Source organism: Octopus sinensis, linkage group LG12 (assembly GCF_006345805.1).
Source record: "Octopus sinensis linkage group LG12, ASM634580v1, whole genome shotgun sequence".
Classification (NCBI taxonomy): domain Eukaryota; kingdom Metazoa; phylum Mollusca; class Cephalopoda; order Octopoda; family Octopodidae; genus Octopus; species Octopus sinensis.
Window position 1 is genome coordinate 7,143,980 of NC_043008.1, and position 6,000 is coordinate 7,149,979.

The following is a 6,000-nucleotide window of genomic DNA, read 5'->3' on the forward strand; positions in this document are numbered from 1 at the left end:
CATAATCTCTCGGCCGAATGAGCGAGTCAGTTACTGCTCTGCTATAATCCATATAATAGGCTTCCACGCATTTTCCATGTACAGATGTTGAAGCATAAAGCCCGGGTGGACCAGAAGTTATGGAAAGATATTTGTCTCAATGCGTTACACCTTATGATCGAACCCAGAACCTTATCACTGCGAAGCGAACATCTTAAAAACTCGACCACGTCTGCGTCAATACTTATCCACAGTTAGCTATAAACACACACACACACACACACACACACACACACACACACACACACAAACAAACAAACACACACACACATACAGTGATACACATATATACGTGCAAAAGCATAGGTCAACGTAAGTACACCTACAAAAGGACACACAGACGCAACACACACTCACACACGCAAACACTCACGCACAAACACGCAGACAACACACACTCACACACGCAAACACTCACTCACACACACACCCGCACATACACACTCAAACACTCACACACGCAAACACTCACGCACAAACACGCAGACAACACACACTCACACACGCAAACACTCACTCACACACACACCCGCACATACACACTCAAACACTCACACACGCAAACATACACACAAATGAAATGACATAAACGTCCTCTGAAGAAATTGTTTACATAAAGTACAAATCATAAAACTGTTTCTAGACAGAAAGAATTCATTCATAATTCACGGCCAATCCTGGCGAGGTGGAGTCACTTCGTCAGTCTTTGCAGAATCAATGAAGGCTTGCTGCTTAGATTAGTCATCAGGTAAACAAACAACTAACTTTTTCTAAGCTAGACACTAAAGTTACTGTTAACGTTTAATAACAGATTAAAGGTTCTTCGCAGGAAGCACGCGACGGATCGCTGTCGGGGTTATGCGTGGTCAGGCGAACTCAAAATCTTGGCTCTTTTGTTAACTCCGAGTACAAAAAGCACAACATGTCTTTCATAATTTTCTCCTCTTGCCCTCCTCTTCCTGCTCTTCTTCATCTTCTTCTGTTATATTCTTTATCTCCTGCTCCTCCCTAGTATCCCTTCCTCCTTTCATTCTCCTTCCCCCTCTCTATCTCCTCCTCTCCCTCGTTATCTCCTCCTCCTTCCCCTCTCCATCTCCTACTATCCCTCTATTTACTCCTCCCCTATCTATCTCCTTCCCTTTCTATCTCCTCCTCCCCATCTCTATCTCCTCCTACTTCTCTCTATTTACTCTCCACTACATATCTCCTCCACCTCTATCTCCTCACCCTCTCTATTTACTCCTTCCTCACCGCATCTCTTCCTCCTATCTATATTCTCCTCCTCTCTATCTCCTCTTCTTCCTCCCTCTCTCCTCCTCCAATTCTCTATCTCCTTTTCCTCTCATCTTTCTTCTCCTCCCGGCCTCCACCTTTGTTTCTCCTGCTCCTGTCCAGTGTCTCCTCCTCCTTCTCTCCGCAGCCTCTTCCACCACCTTCTTACATTCACGCCATTCATCCTGAGAATCACTTCAACATTTACACGTTATTCAATCGCTTGCTTCATGCCGAAACGGGTAGAATTGAAGCTGTTTCTCCTTATGAAAGATACAACACTACCGAAATGGAAAATAGGCGAAATATTCGTCGATTCTGCAGGTCGAAAATTTGGCGTAGAACAAAAAGATACGACGTTTATAGCAATTTTGTGATGTCTCCAGATACGACATTTAAATCTACAACCACGTCTCAAACGTGATTGTTGGTCAATAAGGAAAGCAGAACTTCAAATGTATACTAAAAATTGTTCCACAGACCGAGCATAGCAGTGAGTCAGAAATTTAGGGGTCTCTCTATTTGGAAGTGCTTTTCACAGAACGCCAATTAGCAAACATATTACACCAAAGGTAAATATGTTTGATACATATCGAAATTTGGTGACGTTAGTTCAATCATTTATAGTTAGTCATTTAAACTTAACTCTTAACTTCAAAATCACACTATGGCTGATTCAATCTAGTTGCGCGCCGCTCAAATGTTGATCCAAGTTTATTAACCATGGGTTGAACGGTTGATCGTGTTACTGATAATGGTTAGTAGTCGGTAATCTATATAATTAAGCAAACTTAGATAAAAGGCGTTATTATTGTGGCCATCACGCCTTTTTAAAGATGCAAATGTGCAATTGGAGGAAGAGTTGGCTACTGTGATTAAAAGTGTTCTGACCATGACCATTCTGTCGGACTGCTTAAATTATCGAATGTATCTTCTTTTTTTTGGGGGGGGGGAAACGGTAGAAAATAGCTGAGGCAATTTTAGTTGCTTCATATGTCCAACTTGTTCGAGTAATTTATTCTTGGAATTTAACGCAAATTTTCACTGATCGAGAACGAAATGAGGAAATGGCGTTTCACGCATCATTAAAACCACTACTACTACTACTACTACTACTACTACTACTGCTGCTGCTGCTGCTGCTGCTGCTGCTGCTGCTGCTGCTACTACTACTACTACTACTACTACTACTACTACTACTCGTCCAGCTTCAATAGGTGGCACTATTAGGTTCCAGAACTCAATGGTGTTTTCAAGTAGCTAAAGTGAGTTGATGAAACGCCAGTTCTGTCAACTGGCTGCAAACCTCTAACTTAGATTGCTTGACCGTAGACTGACCGTTGGCTAAAGAGGCTCTCCCGCCCAGACTATGTCGTTTAGCCTTGCCGAATGCAGACCAATACTGCTTCCCGTGATTACGATCGTAAGCTGAATACACTAACCAATAAGCCACGTGCCTTCACTGTATACGTAGACACTTGCACGTATGTATTCATACATGTTCGTGCATGTAAAGCTGAGGACTCATTATATTTGCTAATCAGATTCTCTCGCCTGTTTGCAATTGATCAGGTGATCTAACAGTGAATTACACCGTAACAACGGGAAAATTCATACTCAGACATGATACTCTGAGTAGCGCGAAGAAATAGTTTTACATAAAATAATACATCCTGTTAGAAATATTGACGTTTCTTCTTGATGGCATTTTTAAACAGTCACACACCCTCGGATGTATATGAACATTCATACATGCATGCATGCGCAAATACATACCCACATATACAGATATTCTCACTCACTCACTCACCCACCCACACACACTCTCTCTTTCTCTTACACACACACATACACACTCACAAGCGCACACACGCACAGACACATGTATGACATATTAAATTACGAAGATAAATTGCTGATGCGCTTCTGAGAATTTACGGAATTCACAAGTTGGCATTAAGATGTTGACGGAAAACAGATGAATTCGAAAACAAAGTTGTCGAAGAACTTCATTTCAGCTGCTGATTGCTTTGAAATTCTAGCGAGAAGAATTCTTATGAAGATGTTCTGACTGCGGAAGTTGCTCAAACATCCTCTCAGCCAACAAATCTCAATTCACAAGATATTTTTGTCGCAGCGGTCAGCCTCCGCCAAAACTCATTCGAAACTTATGCCTGAATATGAGTTTTAGGCTCAAAATATTGTGAGAGAAAAATAAATGTCATTTATTATAAAAGAGTGCTTGCATTTACATGACTTCTTTTATTCTTCTCTCTGGTCGTTTTCACCGGTTGTCCTACCTCAAAGGCTTCAAAACATCCCAAGTTAGCTATAAAATTTCATGTTGGTTCTTTGTTCCAACTTCCTGTCCATGACAAAATCGCAGACTACAGCATACACGTGATCACATAAGCACAAATTTCTCAACTTGCGAAGTAATCACAGCAATGTCACTCACGGCACACCGCTTCATAAAGATCACTGCTAGCCCTCGCGGCACACACAACTGTGTGCTGCCATCAGTTGACGCACTACAGAACTAGTCCGGGAAGTTTTTAATACCACCTCGTATGTCTGTGAGTGTGTCTATGTATGCAAGTATAAATGTATGTATACATATCACGTCTACGGACACATCGATTCACAAAAGTCTGCAGTACCAGAAATTTTATAGGAAATCGCCATGTTGGAAATAATCCCTGTAATGCCTTCAGTATCGTATTTCGATTAAATTTTACGGATTTTGAAAGACAATAATGCCGCTGCTTATGGCTGAGTTGGGTCGTATTTTATAGATATCATCTCTCCTCTTGTTTAGTTTCGTGTTTCAATTTTTGAATTCGATGCAATAAAGCTATGAATTACTTCTGATCTGCAGATCAGTTCTTTCCACAAATTATCTCTTGCTGTAGACAAGGATGCCTATATCAACAGCTGTTGGCTTTAGCTACGAAGAGATACAGTACAATGTATTATCCTTATTTAAAGTGATTACAAAGAGCTGATGAAGAGAACGTGTAAATGAATTGCGTTAGACTTTTAAAATTCGGATTTTACGGAAGTTCGATGTAAAAGAAATACATACGCCGAATGCAAACATTAAAATTCGCAACTTGCGGAGTGATAATATTTAAGACGATGTTTAGCATGAAATATTTTCTATATGTAGGCATTGACAGTCTGACAGGAGCGAATGGCCATCAAGTGAAAGTTAAATATGTTACGGCGATTTCTGATGCAAAAATCATTCTCGTAAATCAACGTTGTTTTGACGTGTTTCAAGTTTGTTTTATTTTGTTAAAAATTAAAATGATTGGGCAAATTAAATTAAATTAAATTAATTATGCTCATGCTAAAACTGCTATTATTCTGAAGAAGGTGGCTAACACATCACCACAATAAGTACACAATATTAAAGGAAGTAGGATTTAATGAAGGCCATAGCTGTTAAGCTTTCCTTTCCATTGAAAGAAATCAGTACCAAGAATTAAACGTTAAAAAACATCTAATGTTTCTTCTGGGCGAAATATATTACTGGTGATATCAAAATTAAATTTCACTTATGTTTCATTCTGAAAATACTCTGAAAGCTACATTAAATTTAATCCACTAGATTCAAAGAAAACAGTTTGGATGTCCCATATTAGTTTCAAACTATTTTTACCCTTCCGAAGAAAGATACAGTGCCAATTGTAATATTTCCAACAAAGCATTCCTCATCTGAAATTCTAAAGCAAACAAACATCCATTGAACTAAAGTGATCTTTCTAATACTGTGGTAATACAATATATTCCAAAGAGCACAACTTCTTTACCCTCGGCAATGGAAGAGTGTGTGATAATTATTTTCGGGGTAGAAGCTAAAGATGGCCGTTGAAACACATAAAAGCAACTGAAAGGGAGTTAAAACCCGAAGTAGAGACTTTTGGAAAACGTTCAACATTCTGGATGCTGTGAATAACATAACCGAGTTATAGCATGAAATGTAAGACTCGGTTATGAATAGCGTTCAGAAAAAACAACATATGGCTGCGTATGTCGGTGACTTTCTATGTTTTCCATCATTAGAAAGTCTACATAAAAAAATAAAAACAGGAAGATATTGTAACTCTGGCAAGCAATATAGGGCTTGAAGTAGTCGGTGTTGTTGTGCTGAGTTGCTACACACTCATAAAGAACACTTTTATATATATATATATAAGGAATTGATTTTTGTAGAAGAAGGGGTGTTTAATATGAAGTGGGTAGTTATAAAAACTCCATAAATTCCATTTCACTTGACAGCAAAGAAATGGGTAAAAATTGAGCACATATAGAATAAGGCCTGGATGTTTTTACTGATAACTATCATAATCGTGAACATGACAGAAATTGCAAGATTCCGTAATCCGCTCAGTTCCCTCACGAGTAAAAGGAAGAGAGCCCCTTCAGTGACGAATGACAATGGTATTGCACCTGGAAAGTTACCCACCGAGGCACATGTCCGGGAAAGGCTGTTTGTGGAACACCAACAGTCGCCCATGCATTCTAGTTTCCACTCTCCACCGATGATGTCCAAGGGAGAGATAAAGGCCGAAACAACGTGGTACCAGTGACATTGCAACTCATATCTGCAGCTGAGTAGAACTAGAACAACGTGAAATATAGTGTCTTGCTCAAAAACACAACACAGCCCTGTGCAAGTATCGA